This window comes from Papio anubis, chromosome 7 (genome assembly GCF_008728515.1).
Source record: "Papio anubis isolate 15944 chromosome 7, Panubis1.0, whole genome shotgun sequence".
Lineage (NCBI taxonomy): Eukaryota > Metazoa > Chordata > Mammalia > Primates > Cercopithecidae > Papio > Papio anubis.
In genome coordinates, this window is record NC_044982.1 from 85628861 (window position 1) to 85641725 (window position 12865).

Sequence of the window (12865 nt, forward strand, 5' to 3'; positions counted from 1 at the left end):
GCCCAACAAGAGACAGTCTGTATTTCAAATTTAACTGAAACTTTTTTCAGTAGTTGCCAAAAGGGGGTGGAAAAAAACAGTAAACCTAAGGGCTCGTCCGGGATTTGAACCCGGGACCTCTCGCACCCAAAGCGAGAATCATACCCCTAGACCAACGAGCCACTGTGTTAGACAGCTCTTGGACCTGGGTTCATATCACTCTGAATTTCTGTTTTCCGCCTGCCGTTCTGAAGGTTTTTCTGTTTTTGTTTTTTTCTTTGTTGTGACATTTCCCTTTGGCCTTATTTAGTTATTCCTTCCATCTTTACCAAGTTTCAAGTATGGCTTATTGTCTGGCTTATTTTCCTCGATCCAGACGCAGGATGGGGTGAACGAAGGCAGCTTTTTAGACTTTAGACACCCTTGCGTCTCACTGAGCCGGGGAAGCGATTTAAGCCCACTAGAGCCTGGTGGGAACCTGGAGGGGTCTGAGATAGAGATCGAGGGCCAGAGCTGAGCTCGGTTGCAAGGCTGTAGGTTACTGAGCCCCAGGACAGACGCGCGCTACGTATGTACCTGCCGGCCTTTGGACTTAACGTAGAAGCCAAAATATAACACACTTCGGTAAGATAACAGTAACTTCCCCCAAAGGTTGGACGATTCGGGTCTACTGTCTTTCAGAGCTAGGTAACCAACTTTTCATGGCTTGAATAACGCAGCCCAACTCGTGGCTAAGCTGTTTCCTTCGGACAAGGGTAAGAGATAGAAAGAGATTTCATCACGTTAACATAGAGATGTATTGCACAAATGAAGAGCTACTGTAAACCCCAAAACAGCACCCTCTCCTTCGAGCCGGAATCGAACCAGCGACCTAAGGATAACGGTACGGTAAGTACTACAGTCCTCCGCTCTACCAGCTGAGCTATCGAAGGGAGTACGAGAAAACAGCTCCTAAAAATCCCTATTCCAGACATCCTTAACCAGAGACGGGAAAGAAAGAAATCTCTTTATATCTGGAAAGTGATTATTGCAGAGTCGCAAAGCCAACTTGTAAGACACCTGCGTCCAAGGTTCTGAGGACAACCTTTCTAAAGCTGGATTCCCCTGCTTCACTGAGGGGCTCCCAAGCAGAGCAGGTGCCCCTGGAACCTGGACATACCGAGACTGCGCATCCTCTGTGCGCCCGAGGCCTAGTGGCCTCACTGGGCTTGGACCCAGGGGCCTCGCGAGCATGGATGCGTGTGTTTGTGTGTAGGGTGGGGACCGGCACCTGGGCCTCAGAACTGGGGGCTGAGGCTGTGGGACGCACACAATTCTGACTGCGCAACTGTGAACGCCGGAGAGGGCGGGCCTCCAGGCTTAGGCCCGAGCTCTCTGGTGTCCTCACTTCCTGCGCTCCCCTCCCAATCTCGGCTCTTCCGCTTACACGTCCACAGACTCGGGAGGGAGAGGGTGTAGAATGGAGCAGTGGTCCCCAACTTTTTTGGCACCAGAGACCGGTTTCGTGGAAGACACTTTTTCCACGGACCTTGGGGGCGGGGAGGAGGAGTTGGGGGATGGTTTCGGGATGAAACTGTTCCACCTCAGATCATCAGGCATCACTTAGATTCTCATAAAAAGAGAACAGTTTAGATCCCTGGCATGCGCAGTTCCCAATAGGGTTCGCGCTCCTATAAGATTCTAATGCCACCGCTGATCTCACAGGAGGCGGAGCTCAGGCGGTACTGGTAGCTAGCCCGCAGTTCACCTCCTGCTGTGCGGCCGGGTTCCTAACAGGCCATGGACCGGTGTGCAGCCCAAGGGTTGGGAACCCCTGAAATAGAGGACATCTGGGCAAACCCAATGTTTCTGTGTGAATTCGCTTTTGGAGAAAATATTTTCAGCTCATTCAAAAGGAAAGCCACATTTCTCTGCTTCAAAATCAAGTTTAGTGACCCAAGTCTCGCCGCTAAAGTCGGGCCCTTAATTTCCCAAAACCCCACTGGCACATGAAACCTTGCCGCACAGTGTGCATCTATCTTATGGACACCTGGCAAGAGCGGTCATCGCTGGCTCTTCCTGTTTCAGAAGGGGAACCTTGATCTCTACTCCAAATATGCCCAGACTCGGGGCTTGAGAATAGCTTAAGGGGCCATTGTCTCGCCTAGCTGTCCCCATTTCCCTCCCGGCAGCGAACAGGGCTCTCGCCGCCAGTCCGCAAGCCAGGGCGTTGGCAGAGGCTGAGGACGATTTCCACCGCTTGTGTAATGGATTCCGCCGCATTCCAGGAGGTAAAGCAGCATTACTACTGGAACCTAAAGGAAACGTTCTGCTCACCTGGTGTTTATTTAGAAGCTCTGAACGGCGGCAAGAAGTTACAATCTGCCACGTATTCTCAGGGTCAGTTCAGAAAGACTAGGAGGGGAATTTAAGTAAAACCTGAATCAAGAAAGTAAACTCGAAAGGCCCCAGCGAGATTTGAACTCGCGACCCCTGGTTTACAAGACCAGTGCTCTAACCCCTGAGCTATAGGGCCTCACAGAAGAAAAGTGTCTTCATTTCATAGAAAAGGAAAAGATTTTCAGGGCTTCTGCTAAGATCTGAGCATAGAAACTAAGTAAAACCCAGATGTCGTCTCAATGCACTTCCCAACCATTAGACTTCAGTTCACAGACTTTGTTCTTGCTGGGGATGGTGCAAAGTGAAGGCCAGTGACAGGGACCACTACTATCCTAAGACTGGAGAAATCTGCCCAACGCGACACAGTCTAACACAGAAAAACTCTTCACTTGCCCACTTCAGACTGAAAATTAAGAAAGGAAAACCGGCAGAGGAAGGAGCTCACCACAGGTCTCACTTGAAACTGCTGACAGCCGCATTTTGTTTCCTGCTTGTGAGTCTCCCGCTGAGACTCACAGTTGCGAGTCTCAGTGCCAGAGCAGGCATTTGTTAATTTGCAGTTTAATTCATTTCTTCATTCAACAAACACTGCAGTCCAGTCTGTGCTAGGCTCTGCACTAAGAACTAGGGATCCAGATACGATCTTTATCCTGAAGTCACTGTCACAGTCTTGTGGAACAAAAGAACTTTAATTTTCATGAAGGAAAACAATGAAAAGTAGCTGTGCCAGGTGTGAAGGAGCGGTAGCCATGTCAAGGTCCACACATTTACAAAGTGAACTATCCGGAGGGGTGTCCAAGAGAGCATTGGCCTGAGCTGCACTACGAAGGGAGGTTAAGACTTAGACAAAAATTGGAGCAGGGTGTTCCCTGGTAGAATAAAATTACGAGCAAAGTCCGAGAAAAAGACTGAGACATTCAAGGGAACACTGGCTGGGGCAGCAGGTGAGAAGATTTGTAGAAGAAAATAGAAATTCACCAAACATTGATGAGTTTACGGAATGAATTGAAGGGACGAGCAACCAGAGTCAGAAACACCAGTGACTGGCCATGGTGCAGATGCTCAAACATAAAGCTGCAAAAGGGTAATCCTTATGGGACTAGAAAGGAAGGGATGAGTGAGAGAGATACAGGGAAGGGCGATTCTGCTGAACCTAGATATGAAGTGCAATCAAGAGGAAAGAGAGGGGACTCTCAAAGGTGTCTTTAAGAGGCAAGATAATACTTACAGAAAAAAGGAAGCCTACCTCTTCAGGGTATCTGGAGAGGGCGGAGGGGTGATGCTAGGATTTAGGTAAGCTGAATATCAAGTGAAGATGGAGCAGTTCACGGGAATTGTATGATAGCCAGAATACTCTTGTGTGTAGAGTTTCATGAATTGATAGATGAATTAATCAAATTACATAAGTCATCCATTGAGTTAGAGACTCTACGAGTCATGCACTCTTGAAGGAAAAGAATACAGAGGAAACAGCCGAGACTAGAATGTAAGCTTTGAAGAGCCCTGTTACAGGCGTATGTTACATTAGTGTGTGTCCAACATCCCTTAAAAATTCTCCTTACATGTGGATATTTCACATATTATAAGTCAGTCTGTCCTAGCACACTTGCTTTCCCAGCTTGCAACTGAGAATGGGCTTGTGACGTGGGCTCCACCAATCAGATGCATCGCCCAGGAAGCTTTCCGTTTGGAAACTTAAAACAGGAGTACAGGATACCATAGGGAAAACCCACGTTTTTCCAAATACGGTATCAGTGTCAAGTTTTTGGATATGGGTTTTCTTAAATCCATATACTACTGTTTTTCTTTAGCTCTGGATAATTCTCAGTCATTGTATTAGTTTGCTAGGGCTTCCATAATGAATACCACAGACTGGGCGACTTAAACAACTGAAATTCATTTCCTCACAGTCCTGGAGGTCAAAAATCCAAGACCAAGGTGTTGGCAGGTTTTGTTCCTTCTGAGGCCTCTCTCCTTCACTTAGAGATGGCTGGCCTCTTGCTGCCGCCTCAGATGGCAGTCCCTCTGTGGGTCTACACCCTTAGTGCCTCTCTTTGTGTCTAAATTTACTCCCCTTATAGGGACACTAGTCAGGCCCACCCTAATGGCCTCATTTTAACTTAATCTCCTCTTTAAACGCCTTATCTCCAAATACAGTTACATTCTGGGATACTAGGGATTAGGGCTTCAACATATAAATTTAGGGGGGATACATTTTAACTAATAGTAGCCATTATCTTCTCCTATATTATATATATATGTGTGTGTGTGTGTGTGTGTATATATATATTTTAGACTAGTCAAGTGAAGTAGTGGGAGTGGAGAAGGAACAGAAAGACCTGTAACCGATTGTGATCAATTAGTTGTAAACACCACTGCACTCAGACCAGCCAGCCTCCTATATTGTTTTTACCCTATTTTTTTCTCTCTTTTTAGAACTGAAATTAAATATCTATTAGAGCTTCATACCTTGTCTTCCTTATATATATGTGTGTGTGTGTGTGTATATATATATATATTTTTGTTTGTTTGTTTGTTTGTTTGTTTTTTGAGACAGTCTCCCTCTGTCACCCAGGCTGGAGTGCAGTGGCACGATCTTGGCTCACTGCAAGCTCCACCTCCCGGGTTCACGCCATTCTCCTGCCTCAGCCTCCCGGGTAGCTGAGACTACAGGCGCCCGCCACCACGCCCTGCTAATTTTTTTGTATTTTTAGTACAGACGGGGTTTCACCGTGTTAGCCAGGATGGTCTCGATCTCCTGACCTCGTGACCCACCCGTCTCGGCCTCCCAAAGTGCTGGGATTACAGGGGTGAGCCACCAGGCCGGCTTTTTTTTTTTTTCTTCCGCGATACAGTCTCACTCTTTTGCCGAGGTTGAAGTGTAGTGGTGCAGTCGCGGCTCACTGCAACCTGCATCTCCCAGGTTCAAGCAATTCTCCTGCCATAACCTCCTGAGTAGCTAGGATTACAAGTGAGTGCCACCACACCCGGCTGATTTTTGTATTTTTAGTAGAGACGCGGTTTCACCATGTTGGCCAGGCTGTTCTCAAATTCCTGACCTCAGGTGATCCAACCCACCTGGGCCTCCCAAAATTCTGGGATTACAGGCATGAACCACCGCTCCTGGCCTATTACAAATGCTTTTAGGGCTACAAAGGTCAATGCCCAGATAATTTCCCTTAACGCTCTGAATTCCACCTTTCCCTTGGTTTCTGGCCTATTAGTTGCTTATTCCCATATCAGCACTTTAATGCTTCTAAGGAGATTTGGTAAAAGTATTTACTTATCATTTTGGGAGGCCAAGGCGGGCTGATCACGAGGTCAGGGTATAGGGATCATCCTGGCTAACACGGTGAAACCCCGTCTCTACTAAAAAATACAAAAAATTAGTCGGGCATGGTGGCGGGTGCCTGTAGTCCCAGCTACTCGGGAGGCTGAGGCAGGAGAACGGTGTGAACCCGGGAGGCAGAGCTTGCAGTGAGCCGAGATTATGCCACTGCACTCCAGCCTGGGCAACACAGCGAGACTCTGTCTCAAAAAAAAAAAAAAAAAGATTTATTTATTTTATTTATTTTTGTTTAGAGATGGGATTTCACCATGTCGCCCAGGAAGTCTTGAACTGGACTTAAGCAGTCCTCCTGCCTAGGCTTCCCAAGCATGCTGGGATTCCAGGAGTGAGCCACTGCACCCAGCTGAGATTTGGTAAAAATCTTATGCAATATTTTTAATAACTTTTATTTCAAGAAGGAGTGGTCTAAATTAATTAGCCTACCAATGCTAGAAAGGAAATGGCCGTTGTGGGAGCTATAACATCAATCATAGTCCACCACACGGACTGAGAAGCAGAGAAAACAGTACTCCAGAGAAAGTTTAAGAGGGAGAGTGCCAAAGCACAAAATGAAAGAGCGGTGACAGCTGGAATAGAAGCCTGCTCTTTCTGGTTATATCATCCTTTCCAGAAGACATCGCTGGAAAAGGACAAGATGATTTAGCAGTGTGGCCAATTGGTCCCAGCAGTTTGGTAGTGTGGTTGAATGGTCTAAGGCACTATATTTAGGCTCCAGTCTCTTTGGGGGCATGGGTTTAAATCCCACTGCTGCAAGGGTCTTTTGTTTCTACATCAGTAATAAGTAATCAGTTTGTCTTCACTGGGGGGTTGACCTAATGTCAAACCCAACATGTGATTTTTCTCACTGCCTGGCTGGGCTGGGGGAATGGAACCACTGAATGAATGACTCACAGCCTACCCGCAGGGAGCTCTTAATTCAGTCGAACACTCAGACCACTAAGAGATGTACTCCCAACTTCTGTTTGAAAGGGAGCTGATAAGACCTTGCCAAAGAAATGACATTTGAGCTGGAACCTTGAAATAACTTTGAACGTGCAGTATGTGTTCCGTGAAAAGGAAGGATAAGGTAGGGGAGGGAGTAGAGGGGAGCAGGGAGTGAAGTGAGTCTTTGTTTCATTTGCTCCTAAGTGTTAACCTGGAGAAATCTGAGCAGTTGCACACAGAATGTAAAGTGTCCCTATGTCCCTGCTGCTGACTGCCTCTGGGAACCCCTGCGTTTCCTACAGGATGTTGTCTCTGGTTTCTTCACCTACCCGTGATCTCCTGCTACAACCCCTTCCCTCACCCACCATTTCTCCTTCAGTGTCTGTCCCTCTAGGTCCGTCACTAGGACAGTAAAAGAGATGGGTTAAGCAGAACACAAATCACCAAGGGAGGCAACTGCTCACCAGTTCGGGGAGGTGATATTTCAGAAGATTCAATGCTCAGGCTTGAGCCAACCATAGAAGACCACCCTGGCCGCCACCTAGACCACAAAGAGTCCAAATATGAGTTGAAGTCAGAATTTGAGCTCTTTAAGGAGCAACCTTACTTTCTGGCCTTTGAGAGCAGTGCCCTTCCTGCCCCATGTGATACCTTTGGCACTGGGCAGGATTTGGCATCTATCACATCCAAGTTTGACTCCAGGCATTGTCCCTACCTCAAGGCTTTGGGAAGAAGGAGATGGCTCGTTTTAGCAGGTGGTGATGGAAACTGATTGGCCAGTGCCTTAAGTAGGCAAGTGATAAGTTTATCCATGTGGCTCTTTACTGTAGTCATCCCTGCTATAGAGGGCTGTCCTGTGTATTGTAGAATACTTAGTGGCACCCCTGGCCTTTACTCACTAGATGTCAGTAGTAATATGCCCTCTCTACCCAACTGTGACATCAAAAATGTCTCTAGACACTGCCAAATGTCCCCTAGGAGGCAAAGCCATCTCTGAAGATGATTATCTCCCAGTGTGTAGCTTGTCTCTTACAGTGTCTTTACCAAGGCAGAGGTTTCTTAAATTTGATGAAGTTCTTTTAATTGTGTTTTTCTTTTGTGAGTCATACTTTCAGTGTTGTATCTAAGAAATCTTTCCCCAACACAAGTTGACAAAGATTTTATTATAAAAATTTTAAAGTTGTGGGTTTTATTGGTAGGTCTATGATCTACCTGAGGTTCATTTTTATATGTAGAGCAATGTAGGGATCAAAAATCTTTTTTTAATTAGCTGGGCATGGTGGTGCACACCTGTAGTCCCAGCTATTTGGGAGGCTGAGGCAGAAGTATCGCTTGAACCAAGGAGGGGGAAGTTGCAGTGAGCCAAGATCGCACCACTGCACTCCAGCCTGGGCAAGAGACTCCATATCAAAAAAAAAAAAAAAAAAAAAGTTGTTGTGATTTTTCTAAAGTTTGTTGAGAAAACTACCTTTCTCCACTGAATTGCCCTTGAAGCTTTGGCAACAGTCAATTGGCAATATGTATGTGGTTCTATCTCTGTACTCCTGCTCTATAGATCTATTTTTTTAAATTTCTTAATGCCAATATGACACTGTCTTAATTATAGCAGTTTTATAATAAATACAATAAAATATAAATAAGTCAGGCAGAGTGAGTCTTCCAACTTTGTTTTTTCCAAATATGTTTTGGGCATGCTGTCTTTGGATTTGCATATGAATTTTGGAATTAGCATGTCAACTTCTTTAAAAAATAACCAACCCTGTTGGGATTTTTATTGTAATTAGATTGAATCTATAAATCAATTTAGGGATAAATAATATCTTAACAACATTGAGTCTGTTCACGCACAAATATGAAATGTCTCTTGATGTATTTAGGTTTCTTTTCATTGCTCTTAGCATTTTTTTTCAGTGTACGAGTCTTGGACATATTTTATTCCTAAGTATTTTATATTTAATTACTCTGTTGTAAATTGTATTGCTTTTTAAAATGTCAATTTCTGATAGTTCATTACTAGAACATACACTTATACATATGTATATACAATTTATAAAATAATATATGCCAAGCCTCGCCAACATAGTAAAGCTCCATTTCTGCAAAAAATGTTTTTAAAAATTATCCAAGTGAGACTGGGCGCTGTGGCTTACACCTTTAATCCCAGGAGTCCACTCGGTCGGTTGTGGGTGCTTATAATTTGTTTGGCTTAAAAATAATTCATTTTCAACCCTCAGAGGCTAACTTGAGACACATATTCTAAAAGTATTAGCTTCTTTGTGACAGAGCTTATAGAAAAGATGGGACAGAGATGCTGCTCCCAGCACCAGCATAATTGCCTAATAGGTTCATCTTGACCCTGCCCAGAAAAGCTGATTTACTGAGACAGTGTTATTGCAGTAAAGAGTTTAGTAAATGCAGAGCCAACTAAATGGAAGACTGGAACTTTGTTATTACTCTAATCGGCCTCCCCGAAAATTCAGAGGCTAGGGTTTTTCAAGGATAGTTGTGAGACAGCCAGGTGAAAGATGGTCCCCGCAGATTCTCCAACCAGCCTGCTCACGGGGACGAATGCGCACCGTGGTGGAACCTCGGGAATTTAGTGCCATTCGCAGCGAGGAGAAGCATGGCCCCATCTCTTCCTGGGAGGAACCTGGGATTTGAAGGCCTGCGCGGCAAGTGCTCTAGCAGGGACTCTGGCCTAGCAAGAATTCCCCTTTTCTTCCTTTTTCACCCAATAAAACCCCGTCTTACTCACCATTCCAATTGTCTCCGAGCCTGAATTTTCATGGCCGTGGGACAAAGAACGCTGTCTTTCGCTGAACTAAAGAAAAGTCCTGCAACATTTGGGCAGCAGGGAAATGCTGATTAGTTGGGTCTGAGATAAAATCATAGTGAGTCGGAGCTTGTCTTCTTTCACTGAATCAGTTCCTGAGAGGGGGCCAGTTTACCAATCTCGGTGACGCCAGCTGATCCATTCAGAATGCAGAGTCTGAAAAATACCTAGAACAGCAATCTTAGATTTTACAATAATAATGTTATCTACAGGAGCAACTGAGGAGGTTAGGATCTTGTGGTCTCTGGCTATAGGACTCCTGAGCCATAATTTCTAATACTGTGGCTAAGCTGTTACTTTTACAAAGCAGGTCTGACCCCCAAGCAAGGAGGCGGTTTGCTTCATGAAGGGGCTGTTTTCATGTTTGTCTTAAAGTTAAACTACAAACTAAATTCCTCCCATGGTTTGTTCGGCATACGCCCAGAAATAAGCAAAGGAAGCTAGGAGGTTAGAAGCAAGATCGATTTGGTAGCCGGGTACAGTGGCTCACGCCTGTAATCCCAGCACTTTGGGAGGCCAAGGCGGGCGGATCACTTGAGGTCAGGAGTTCCAGACCAGCCTGGCCAACATGGTGAAAACCCATCTCTACTAAAATATACAAAAATTAGCCAGGTGTAGTGGTGCACGCCTGTAATCCTAGATGCTCGGGGGGCTGAGGCAGGAGAATCGCTTGAACCTGGGAGGCAGAGATTGCAGTGAGCCAAGATTGTGACACTGCACTGTAGCCTGGGCAACAGAGCAAGACTCCATCTGGTGGGGGGGGGGGGGGGCGGGGAAAGATGGAGTTGGTTACATCAGACTTCTTTCACTGTTATGATTTTTGTAAAGGTGGTTTCACCAGCTGCACTCTTCCCATAGCTTCTACTGAGAAACTGGGGAGACTGTTGGAGGTGGGCAATCTGGGTCTAGCGAAGGTCTCAGGCAGTCTGCACTGACACTGATTTTCCAGGTCAGGAGAGACAAAGTAGTCATAGTGGGCCTATGTTTCCCCAGCGTATCAACCCAAAAGGTTAAAATAATAGGGACTATGGACTTAAAGAAATCAAAATTAATTTTGTCCCAAACCAAATTTGAGAACCGTAGCCTGGAACACAAACAGCGCAAACTGAGAATGTGTCCCGGAATGGGTTACATGAGGCATGGTATTTACATGTTTTTTCTAAATAAAAAATCAAAGGGCCGGACGCAGTGGCTCACGCCTATAATCCCAGCACTTTGGAAGGCTGAGGCGGGCGGATCACGAGGTCAGGAGATCGAGACCATCCTGGCTAACACGGTGAAACCCTGTCTCTACTAAAAAAAAATACAAAAAATTAGCCTGGTGTGGTGGCGGGTGCCTGTAGTCCCAGCTACTCGGGAGGCTGAGGCAGGAGAATGGCGTGAACCCGGGAGGCAGAGCTTACAGTGAGCCGAAGTGGGGCCACTACACTCCAGCTTGGGTGACAGAGCAAGACTCCTTCTCAAAAAAAAAAAAAAAAAAAAAATCAAAGAAGGGGGCAGTGAAGCAAAGGTGACATTTTTACAATTTTGACTGATGTTTAGTGATGTTATACACAGACAAACCAAATGTGCGGTTAACATATATAGGGACAGAGTAACAAGTAAAGGAGTATGTACACATCTTAGGGTTTGGAGGGGAATGACTGACGTTATCCTGCTGTTAGAAAAAGGAAAATTCAAAGAAAATGTTAACATGGCTGCAGTTGGGCATATGGGTAATAAAACCCAGGCCTATAAAATAAAGCTGACCTCTTGCCTGTGTAACTGGAGTTTGTTAAATATTTCACTGACAGGGACTGGTCATAAACCTGCTTATCAGATGTAGAACAAAGACAGGATGGAGTTAGTCACCCTCTCTCCACCAGACCCTAAGATGCTTAACCTTTCTCCCTACTCACTCAACTGTATATTTATCTTATGTATGGTGTCACTGAGCACTCATCAGAATCACAAGAATGTAACGTTGTTTCAGTAACCACTTCTCCCGCCTTCTGTGCCACACATATCCCCCTTAGAAAATTTAAATATACTGCGCCGACCTATTCTAGGTCTATTCTAAGTCTGTGTTCTCAGGCATAACTCCTCAAACTTGGCTGAGAATAAATCTAACCATGACTTCTTTAAGTTCAAGTGCCTGTTACGTCACTTTTCAGTTGACACTGCCTCTGTGCTTCACCTGCTAGGCAAGGTTACAATCAGTACACGTCAGTGAAAACATTTGACATGGCTGGGCATGGTGGCTCACGTCTGTAATCCCAGAACTTTGGGAGGCAGACATAGGTGGTTCACCTGAGATCAGGAGTTTGAGACCAGCTTGCCCAACATAGCAAAACCTTGAGTCTGCTTAAAAAAAAAAAAAAGGTAGCCAGACATGGTGGTGCATGCCTATAGTCCCAGCTACTTGGGAGGCTGAGGCAGGAGGATCACTTGAACCCAGAAGGCGTCAGGTTGCAGTGAGCCGAAATTGTGCCACTGCACTCCAGCTTGGGCAACACAGCAAGACTCTGTCTCAAAAAAAAAAAAAAAGAAAGAAAGAAAGAAAGAAAGAAAGAAAGAAAGAAAGAAAGAAAGAAAGAAAGAAAGAAAGAAAGAAAGACAAGACAAGACAAAAAACAACAAACTTTAGCCTTTCAGGCTAGAGTTCAGCTTTAGCTCATAGGTCTAGTTTCTGTTACCTATATGCCCAACCTGCAGCCATCTTGGGCCACTTTTAAACATTGTTCTTTCAGATTTTCTTTTTTCTGACAAGTGCCATTCAGGAAAAATCAGGAGGGGGATGGGGACAAGGGCTTTGTCCAGGCAACATTTATGCAGATTGTATTCCTAGTCTGGTCTGGGGCCTTGTCTTCTTGTATGATGACTTTGGGAGGAGGGTTGCAATTGCTTGAGCCTAGAGACAAATATCTGTTCCTTTTTCCTTCTGTCAGTTTTCTTGGTTGTGGATCAACAAAATGAAGATGTCTCCTAGAAGAATAAAATAGTAAGGTCAGCAACTCAAGGGTTAATGCACCAGGCTGTAACAAAGGTGTGAATTCTAGCCTCCCTGGGGCTCCAGTTGCTTCAGTTTTTATGCTCCGGGATGTATTTACCAAGCTCAGATAACTTCACTGGCAAATTTCAATAAATGTTTCAGGAATAATGACAATTCTACACAACCTCTTGCAGAAAAATTGGAGATGAGATAATAATTCTCAACTCTTTACATGAGGACAGTGTATTCTGATATTAAAAGCAAAGATACTTCAAAAGAAAGAAAACTACAGATCAGAGTCTCTTAAGAACATAGAAGCCAAAAAGTTTAACATAACTTTAGCGAGTTGAATCCAGCAGTACATAAAATAATGATACATCAGAATCAAGGGGGATTTATCCCAGAAAAGCAAATTTGGTTTGATATTCAA

At 44.9% G+C, this 12865-nt stretch overlaps 3 non-coding genes across 3 annotated transcripts; all 3 read right to left on the minus strand.

Moving 5' to 3' along the window:
- Window positions 1–89: 89 nt before the first annotated feature.
- TRNAP-UGG lies at window positions 90–161 on the minus strand. The gene has a single exon. It is a non-coding gene; the product is annotated as a tRNA-Pro (tRNA).
- A 661-nt stretch (window positions 162–822) lies between these two features.
- Window positions 823–911, minus strand: TRNAY-GUA. The gene is given in 2 exon segments: window positions 823–858; window positions 875–911. It is a non-coding gene; the product is annotated as a tRNA-Tyr (tRNA).
- Window positions 912–2421: 1510 nt separating this feature from the next.
- Window positions 2422–2494, minus strand: TRNAT-UGU. Its single transcript has one exon. It is a non-coding gene; the product is annotated as a tRNA-Thr (tRNA).
- Window positions 2495–12865: the final 10371 nt, after the last annotated feature.